This window comes from Macaca nemestrina, chromosome 9 (genome assembly GCF_043159975.1).
Source record: "Macaca nemestrina isolate mMacNem1 chromosome 9, mMacNem.hap1, whole genome shotgun sequence".
Lineage (NCBI taxonomy): Eukaryota > Metazoa > Chordata > Mammalia > Primates > Cercopithecidae > Macaca > Macaca nemestrina.
The window spans coordinates 54,103,036-54,113,953 of record NC_092133.1 but is presented as its reverse complement, the minus strand read 5'-3'; positions in this window follow the sequence as shown (position 1 = coordinate 54,113,953).

Genomic DNA, 10,918 nt, shown 5'->3' with positions numbered 1-10,918 from the left:
GTACCTCCTTACTGCCATTTTACAGAGAGATGCTGAGGTTACACATTTATTAGTAAGAGGATTTCCAGGATCACATAGGTGTAAGTCCAAATCCATGCTTGTTCTGTTGCACCATGGTACGTTTTAAATTTCTAGTCTATGGAACAAAAGTTTGCCCATTAGTTCTCAGTAGTTTAGTGTCCTAACATTTAGTAGCCAGAGATAATCTCACAGTCCATACAAAGAAGATTTTCTTTTTTCTGGCATAAGCTTCCTCTTGAGAATCAGTGAGAGAAAGGAATGGTCTTAGCCTCATTTGCAGAACAATCTCCCCCCAACAAATAAACCATAACAGACTCAGCTCTCCTCTACTCCACAATCCATGAAACAGACCCACAAATGCTCTTTGTCTAAACACGGATAGGATTGTCTTAGCCATTTGAATCTGACCTCGGAAGACTTGGCACACCCTTTCTTTATTGTTCAGAGACCTGGTTCCTTTGGGTGGGATGATTCATGAATGACCTGATATGATTCGGCTCTGTCTCCACCAAATCTCAACTTGAATTGTATCTCCTAGAATTCCCCCATGTTGTGGGAGAGGCCCAGGAAGAGGTAACTGAATCATGGGGGCTAGTCTTTCCCGTGCTATTCTTGTGGTAGTGAATAAGTCTCATGAATTCTGATGGGTTTATCAGGGGTTTCTGCTTTCACTTCTTCCTCATTTTCTCCTGCTGCCACCATGTAAGTAGTGTCTTTTGCCTCCTCCCATGATTCTGAGGCCTCCCCAGCCATGTGGAACTGTAAGTCCAATTAAACCTCTTTTTCTTCCCAGTCTCAGGTATGTCTTTATCGGCTGTGTGAAAGTGAACTAATACAGTAAATTGGTACCAGTAGAGTGGGGCACTGCTGAAAAGATACCCCAAAATGTGGAAGCGACTTGGGAACTGGGTAGCAGGCAGAGGTTGGATAGTTTGGAGGGCTCAAAAGAAGACAGGAAAATGTGGGAAAGTTTGGAACCTCCTAGAGACTCATTGAATGGCTTTGACAAAAATGCTGATAGTGATATGAACAATAAGGTCCAGGCTGAGGTGGTCTCAGATGGAGATGAGGAACTTTTTGGGAACTAGAGCAAAGGTGACTCTCATTATGTTTTAGCAAAAAGACTGGCGACGTTTTGTCTCTGCCCTAGAGATTTGTGGAACTTTGAACTTGAGAGAGATGATTTAGGGTATCTGGCAGAAGAAATTTCTAAGCAGCAAAGCATTCAAAAGGTGGCTTGGGTGCTATTAAAAGCATTCCATTTTAAAGGGAACACAGAGCATAAGAGTTCAGAAAATTTGCAGCCTGACGATGCAGTAGAAAAGAAACCCCCCCCCCGCCCTTTTTTTTTTTTTTTTTTTTTTGTTTAAGGAGGAATTCAAGCTGGCTGCAGAAATTTGCATAAGTAGCAAGGAGTCTAATGTTAATCCTCAAGACCATGGGGAAAATATCTCCAGGCAATGTCAGAGACCTTCAGGGCAGCCCCTCCCATCACAGGCCTGGAGGCCCAGAAGGAAAAAGGTGGTTTTGTGGGCTGAGCCCAGGGTCACCCTACTGTGTGCACCCTAGGGACTTGGTGCCCTGTGTCCCAGCCGCTGCAGCAGTGGCTGAAAGGGGCCAACGTAGAGCTCAAGCTGTGGCTTCAGAGGGTGGAAGCCCCAAGCCTTGGCAGCTTCCACGTGGTGTTGAGCCTGTAGGTGCACGGAAGTCAAGAATTGAGGTTTGGGAATCTCTGCCTAGATTTCAGAAAATGTATAGAAATGCCTGGGTGCTCAGGCAAAAGTCTGCTGCAGGAGCAGGGACCTCATGGAGAACCTCTGCTAGGGCAGTGCAGAAGGGAAATCCGAGGTCGGGGCACCCACATAGAATCCCTACTGGGGCACTGCCTAGTGGAGCTGTAATAAGAGGGCTACTGTCCTCCAGACCCCAGAATGGTAGATCCGCCAACAGCTTGGACTGTGTGCCTGGAAAAGCTACAGACACTCAGTGCCAGCCCTTGAAAGCAGCCAGGAGGGAGGGTGTGCCCTGCAAAGCCACAGGGCTGGAGCTGCCCAAGACCATGGAAACTCACCTCTTGCATTAGTATAACCTGGATGTGAGACCTGGAGTCAAAGGAGGTCATTTTGGGGCTTTAAAGTTCGACTGCCTGGTTGGATTTTGGACTTGCATGGGCCCTGTAGCCCCTTTGTTTTGGCTAATTTCTTCCATTTGGAATGGCTTTATTTACCCAATACCTGTACCGCCATTGTATCTAGGAAGTAACTAGTTGGCTTTTGATTCTACAGGCTCATAGGCAGAAGGGACTTGCCTCGTCTCAGATGAGACTTTGGACTGTGGACTTTTTGCTTAATGCTGAAATGAGTTAAGACTTTGGGGGACTGTTGGGAAGGCATGGTTGGTTTTGAAATGTGAGGACATGAGATGTAGAGGAGCCAGTGGTGGAATGAGATGGTTTGGCTGTGTTCCCACCAAATCTCAACTTCAATCGTATCTCCCAGAATTCCCACATGTTGTGGGAGAGACTTGGGGGAGGAAATTGAATCATAGGGGGCGGTCTTTCCCATGCAATTCTCGTGATAGTGAATAAGTCTCATGGTATCTGATGGGTTTAGCAGGAGGTTCTGCTTTTGCTTCTTCCTCATTTTCTATTGCTGTCACCATGTAAGAACTGCCTTTCACCTCCTGCTATGATTCTGAGGCTTCCCCAGCCATGTGGAACTGTAAGTCCAATTAAACCTCTTTTTCTCCCCAGTCTCAGGTATGTCTTTATCAGCAGTGTGTAAATGAACTAATATACTGCCTAAAAGAGTTGGCACATAGAAGCCCCTCAAGTTACTCATTAATCCATTTAACACATATTTATCCACCTCTTAAAACATTGTTTTAGGGACTAGCTATACATCTGTAAACAAAATAGAAAAAGTTCCAATTCTCAAGGTGCTTACATTCCACTGAGGAAGACAAGACAAGTTAACAGCAGTACCAACAGTGTATCAGGAGATCACAGATGCCAGAAGAGAAAGAAGGCAGGGGAAAGCGATGGAGGGCGAAAAGCCTCAATCTGCCATTTTAAGCCACAGTGTCTCTTCTGAGGTGACATTTGTACGGAGATCTGATTGAAGTGGGGAATAATACATTTCAGTTATGTTTCATCTCCTCTCTTCTCTTTTTTTCTAATAACCTTGGCAGAGCATCTGAGTAGACAAAACATCATTCTTAAACCTGAACTTTTCTTGTCTTGCTGCCGCCATGTAAGATGTGCCTTTCGCCTTCTGCCATGATTCTGAACCATCCCCAGCTATGCAGAACCATTTGCTAAATCTTCCAAGTTTTGTCCTCTCATGGAAACTTTCTGTCTCTTTGTTTACTTATCAACAAAATGAGATAACACTTCTGTACCTACCACAAAGTTGTTGGAAGGATAAAATGAGAACATGCATGGGAAATCATTTTTAAAACTAAAAAATACAATAAAAGTATAAGGAGTGTTTTCAATTTTTATAATTCCCCTTTCCAATTAACAATACATTTTCTTTGCTTTGATTTTCAAAGAGGTATTCTATCTAAAGTCACATTCACTTGCTGGTTGTATTTTTCTACATTATCAGATTAGAGCTAGATCCATCCTGGTTGGCAATTTAGTATCATACAGCACAGTTGTGTTGCTTGATTGACAATGGCTACCTGGAGCACTGGGCTGCGAACTTCAGTTTTCCCACCAAAAAAGCCCATCTTGCACAATGGATATACCCAGGTATACCTAACTTCCCTATCACTCCTCATGGTCCCTGAATCATATATATTGGGATTATGTGAAATTTTTGTGATGCATTAATTATGCCTGTTTTTGCCAAGGAAGAGTAATCCAGGGGCATGCCTGCTGGGTGCCTGTTGACTCTTATTTGGATGCCAGTCACCTGTCCTAAAGTGATGCGTGTTGTTGGCTCTGATACCTTGCTGACACTGTGACATCTTCTGAGCCTCTCCAAAGCAGAACAATTCAATGCTCTTGGTCCTAATGCTGATAATCCTGCATCTCTGCATCTTCACAGGCTCCCTGCCTCCTCTTGGCAAGCAGACTGATAGATACAAGATGCTGCCTCTTGCTTTCTTTGATGTTTCCTTCTAAAATGTGACCTGGCCCTTCCTTATGTGACTATCTGACTCCAAGTGTTGGGTCATTTTATATTGTGCCAACCTTGAAAAAAAAAAAAAAAAGAAATACATTTGACATCCTAAATGAGTTTCGGGCACAGAATTTCTTTCAGAGCAAGTATGCCTAGTTAGAAAATTTGAGACTCATTAAAGAGAGTAAAAATATGAGACATAAAAACTATAGGAGCTGGTTCACATAAGACCTTACAAGTCTCTTTATGTTAGATGAAACTGAGAACTGCTGCAACGGGACAAACCCATGGTCCATGGAATCCAGCCCTGAAACCCAGCATTCATGGACATATTTAGGGCAGTCTATCCTTCTAGGTGAATTTAAAGGAAGGTTAAATTATGGCTTTGTAGTTGTGACTCAAACCTATGGATTCGACATCTAAAGTATCAGGCAGAAGCAGCAGATAGGACTAACAGCACAGTCAAGACAAGAGAAGGAGAAGTGTGGAGAGGGTTTTCTGGAACCTGAACAATGAAGCAGGTGGGTGAGATCACCAAATTCAATTTGAAATGGAGCCCTAGGGACCAGCTTGCATTTAGCTGTGCTTTCTTCTCAGGGTATTTGAATTAACAGGCTATTACTCAGCATCCAGCCTGTCTTCTGGTGTCACAGCATTCGTCAAGGTTAGATTTCCCTATCCATTACCAACAAGATTTATACTTAAAAACCCCACTTCTGTCCATGTTTTTTGTTTTATTTCTCTGTGTTGTAAGTATTTGGGCTCTATTTTCCAAACTTATTACTTCTCTCTTAGTAACTGTCTAACCCAGTATTTTTTTTTTTAAGATGCAAAAGCCTTTACATATATTTATTTTATGTTAAATGCCAGGGTACATATGTAGGATAGACAGGTTTGTTACCTGGATAAACATGTGCCATGGTGATTTGCTGCACCTATCAAACCATCACCTAGGTATTAAGGCCCTCATGCATTAGCTGTTTATCCTGATGCTCTCACTTCCCCTGCACTCCCCCATAGTACTAGTGTGATTTTTTTCCCCTCCTTGTGTTTACATCTTCTCATTATTCAGCTCCCACTTATAAGTGAGAACATGTGGTGTTTTGGCTTTCTGTTCCTGCATTAGCTTGCTGAGGATAATGGCTTCCAGCTTTATCCATGTCCCTGCAAAGGACATGATCTCATTCCTCTTTACAGCTGTATAGTATTCCATTCTGTATATGTACCACATTTTCTTTATCCAGTCTATCATTGATGGGTATTTAAGTTGATTCCATGTCTTTGCTATTGTGAATAGTCTGCAGTGAACATATGCATGCATGTATCTTTATAATAGAATAATTTATATTCCTTTGGGTATATACCAAGTAATGGAATTGCTGGGTCAAATGGTATTTCTGGTTCTAGGTCTTTAAGGAATTGCCACGCTGCCTTCCACATTGGTTGAACTAATTTACATTCCCACCAACAGTGTAAAAGCATCCCTATTTCTCCACAGCCTCGCCAGCATCTGTTGTTTCTTGACTATTTAATAATTGCCATTCTGACTGGCATAAGATGGTATGTCATTGTGGTTTTGATTTGCATTTCTTTAATGATTAGTGATGCTGAGTTTTTTTTCATAACTCATGTTGTTTTTTCATAACTTATGTTGGCCACATAAATGTCTTCTTTTGAGAAGTGTCTGTTCATGTCCTTTGCCCACTTTTTAATGGGGTTGTTTGTTTTTTTTCTTGTAAGTTTGTTTAAGTTTCTTGTAGATTCCAGATACTAGACCTTTGTCGGATGAATAGATTGAAAAATTTTCTCCCATTCTATAAGTTGTCTGTTCACGCTGATGATAGTTTCTTTTGCTGTGCAGAAGCTCTTTAGTTTAATTAGATCCCATTAATCAATTTTTGCTTTTGTTGCAATTACTTTCTTTTTTTTCTTCTTTTTTTTTGAGATGGAGTCTTGCTCTGTCGCCCAGGCTGGAGTGCAGTGGCCGGATCTCAGCTCACTGCAAGCTCCGCCTCCCGGGTTTACGCCATTCTCCTGCCTCAGCCTCCCGAGTAGTTGGGACTACAGGAGCACACCACCACGCCCAGCTAATTTTTGTATTTTTAGTAGAGACAGGGTTTTACCATGTTGGCCAGGATGGTCTCGATCTCTTGACCTCGTGATCCACCGGCCTGGGTCTCCCAAAGTGCTGGGATTACAGGCGTGAGCCACTGTGCCCGGCTGATACTTCATTCATTTTTATGATGGAATGATTTCCCATTGTGGGTATACCACATTTGTTTATCCATTCATGCACTGATGTACTTTTGGGTTGTATTCATCTTTTGGCTATTGCTAATAATGCTTTTTATGTTATATTTTATAAAGTGATGGCAGTAATTCAATGGCAACATAATTGTGATTTAACCCTAAAGGATAAATGTAGTAAGAAAAGTTAATAGCATAGTACATTATCATGGCAAAGAAATCAGTGTTAAGCCATTTCATATTGCTTATTCAACTATATAGATCCTGAATTGATTGAGCAGCAGTAGAGTCATTGATCTCTGAACATCTCCAAACTTCTCTATGTTTTAGAAATAGAACTATTTCATTGCTGTAGCATTGCTCTCCGACAAGCAACACGTGGCTTAAAGGAATTCTTTCTCTCAATGATAAGAATTTGTTTCCGGATAATGAAATCAGGCCCCATAGAAACAAGAGGGATTGCCAAGGAAACAAGTTCTCTGCTGGCTTTTCATGAGCTGCCTGGTCTCTGCACAGGGTGCTCATTTCACTTGTTACATTAAAGTCTGACTCTTCCATGACCAAGACATTGACTCTGGCATTAAGAGACTGACTCTTAAGAACAATTGAGATGGCACCAAAAGCCAATAGACCATGCTGGTGTGAGGTTTTAAAATAAAAAAATGAGGTCTTGTTGTTGTTAGAACTGTGCTGGGAACAACTCAGTGAAACCTGATTGTACCTTGTCACATGGAAAGAGCAAAATGGCAGCCCAATCCACGCAAAATAACCAGTTGGACAATTTTGAATCCAAGGTTTTTGCTGTCATACCTGGCTGCCAGAAATCTCACAGGGTTAATTTTCTCAGTATTGGGAAAACTTGGCAGGCAATGACATAACAATAGAATATCTATTTTCTTTCTCTACTCCCAACTCACTGCAGGAGAAAAAATATGAGTCAACGTGAGAAGCACATTTTCATACTCAAAGACTCTCCTATTATTAAAAGTCTTGTGAGGGTGATAAATCACAATACTTCACAATTCCGTTGAATCAAGAATTATCAGTTTAGATCAGCTACTCCTTAGCTGTGTGTCCTTTTCCAATTAAAATTGCATCCGACTGAGTAAGACTAAGGCTTCCAATATTTAATTTATTGATAAAAACCAACAAAATATGACTATGATGTAATCTTGGTTAATAAGTTAATCTAATTTTGCCTGATGTACTTATGTACTTTTAATGACCATAAGCAATGACTTGTTATTTGGGAGCTGAAGTTGATGAGGCAGATATTTGCTAAGTTCTTACTGACTATTAAAAGCACATTATAACATTAATGTAACTTGTTTATTTCATTACTTCCTGGCATAGATGTAAAGTTAATTTTGTTAACTATCTTCTAAGAGAAACTATGCTGATACATGTAAAGTTCCTAATGATTCATTTACTATAATTGTTTCATATAAATTTATTTTGAAACACTTGCCATTTTTATAGGCAATAGTAAACACATTTCTCTCAGCCAGGAGAGGTAGCAGTAATGATTTCTTGAGAACAAAAATCAGCCTTTTGTGAAACACAACATTTTTTCATGTAAGGACTTCCCTTTCAGTAAATTGTATTAGGATTGTCAAGAGCAAACGTTACTGGAAGTGCATTAATAAAGCATGTCATTTACAACTCCAGTTGAATTTTAATTGAGTTCTGCAGGATTCCAGAAGGGAGGTAGTTGGTCAAACCATTGCCCCTTCTCCCCTTTATTCTACCAATGACGCTCTCATTCTTCACAAATAAGCCTTTATCTCACATAATCATTCAGGACAATTTTTTTGTACAATTACCCCAACCCACTTAATTAACTTCTGCATTGTAAAGCCAATTCTTCCAAAGTCATCTTTAGAAACTCTTTTAGGAGGTCTGTAATTTGGTTTTGTGAATATATTAATAAAGTAATTTTTTCAGCCAGGCGCGGTGGCTCATGTCTGTAATCCCAGCACTTTGGGAGGCCAAGGCAGGCAGATCATGAAGTCAAGAGATTGAGACCATCCTGGCCAACATGGTGAAACCCTGTTTCTACTGAAAATACAAAAATTAGCTGAGTATGGTGGCACATGCCTGTAGTCCCAGCTACTGGGGAGGCTGAGACAAGAGAATCACTTGAACCCAGGAGGCAGAGGTTGCAGTGAGCTGACATCGTGCCACTGTACTCCAGCCTGGCGACAGAGCTAGACTCCATCTCAAAAAAAAAAAAAAAAAAAAGTAATTTTTTATTCTTTTCTGCCTTTGCTTTCATTGCTAAAGAAGGAAATGGTCAAGTGAGTGCATTAGATGGCTGAAGTTCTTAACAAATCTGTATTTATGAATAATACTTATTGAATTATTTTGTGCATGGTAATCTGGTAGACTAGTTCCTATTATCGCCATAAAAAAGGTTTACTACCCCCACAGCAAATCCCTAACTATAAGTCAGATTAAATTTACTTGGGAAGTTAGAAAAATAGTGCTCTATGTCTCTCTATAAAGGTAGTTTTCAAAAGCCTTATGTCTATTATAGAACTTAAGGAAATGCAGATTCCAAAGAAAGTGAGTCATTAAATCTAAGGTGCGGCCCAGGGATCTGTATTTAAAAAAAAGTAAGAATCTGTGGTAATTTTGATATAAGTGGTCCTTAAAACTTAATAAAATAAACATCATGTTTAGAACTTCATAATTTTAATAGTGAATTGTTATCATGATGCAAATGCTTAAATGTATTGTTTCTGACAAATTTCAATATCATGTATTAAATCTGGTCATTTGATCCTGATCTTTTTCAGAGTCAAAGTATCTTTTAAAAATCAGGTTTTTTTTTTTTTTTCCTTAATCATTCAGCTTAGATACTAAAATTCTCAAGTTGCACTTACCTCTGTTTAATTGAATAATTTTTTTAAAAAGCCAAAAAAAAAAAAACCACCTTTCTAGATATAATAAAAATGAGTCATATCTGTTTAAAATTTAGGAAATGATGCTGAAGAAAAGAAGAAAATCTTAATGCAGTTTGTAGGAAGAGAGGGGCATGTGAAAAGAAAACAAACCTAACCTTTTCATTATGTATTAAATGAGAGTCTCCAATCCGCAGTGCACATGTAACATCAAAGTTCTTAACTAAAATGGTTTCTTATTAGCATTTAAGTAAGATGTTTATCTGGTTCTATCACAGTCAGGGGCTGAAACCAAAGGAGCTTAATAAGCACCTCATCATGGAAGGTCAGGCATCTCACAGAACCTTAATTAGCAGATGGAACATCTTACTATCTGAAAAAGTTATATCAAAGAAACTTTTTTTTTGGTTGTTGCTAGATTGCCCATGTGGGCAGAAGGGAGCCTTAAATATCTTGCAATTGAAGCAGAACTAAAAGAAAACAAATGCTTGGTTTTTTCCCCCCACCAACCAATTCTCCAATACTCTGGACACCAACTGAAGAGTCCTACAATTTAATTCTGAAACTTACTACCTGGGGTCAGCAAACACCCCCCAGAATAAGGACCCAGGTCCACAAGACTGCCTCCCACTTTAGATGCCAATTTCAAGTGCCAGGTTGTCACCTGTACTTCTGACCAACCGGTTATAAATTGAGGGTTCCCATAACCCTCTCCTTAGATTCATCAGTGTGCTAGAATGGCTTACAAACCTCAAAGAAACATTATAGTTTAATATAAAGGATATTACAAGGGATGCAGATGAAGAGCCAGATAAAAAGGGACCGAGGGTGAGGTCTGAAAGGGTGCTGAGGGCAGGAGCTTCTGTTGCCGTGGAGTTGGAGTGCACTGCACTCCCTGGCTTGTGGATATGTTCACTAACCTGGAAATTCATCAGGTCTCATTGTTCAAATTTTATAGAGCTTAACCTCCAGTCCCTTCGCGGAGGATCACGGTTCTGGATTAAATTCCAACCCTCTAATCACTTGGTCTTTCTGGTGATCAGTCCCACCCTGGGGTTATCCAGGGACCCTACCCTAAGTCACGCATTAGCATAAGCTCAGGTGTGATCAATGGGGGCTTGTTATGAATAACAAAAGACACTCTTGTCACTAGGAAATTACAGGGGCTTAGAAGTTCTGTGCCAGGAACCGGACAAAATCAAATATATTTTTTATTATACCACAGTAACATGCGTTTGCTTCCTACAATTTTTAGATATTTTCTGTGCTTACAGTTTCTCTGCTGTAGGAACTGAGTCATGATGGGAATGGTAACAAGAGAATCAAACCTTACTAGGAAAGTGAAAACAATTTAGAGGCAGCTAGTGTTTCTTGAAGCAGCTATATGCAGTAATTGCATTTATAAAGCATAAGGATAATATGTGGGTATTTATAGATGCATAGAGGCTTTAGGTTACAAACTACAAAAACCATACTGGGGACTACAAGGAACGCCTTTAAACTATCAGGGCTATTTTGAGTGTCTTTTATTTCTGAAGGCTTATTATAATAATCTCGCATCATTCTGTTTGATTTCTTTTTCTAGGTTCTTTTTGGTTGTGTCCTGGTTCCTAGCAAAAA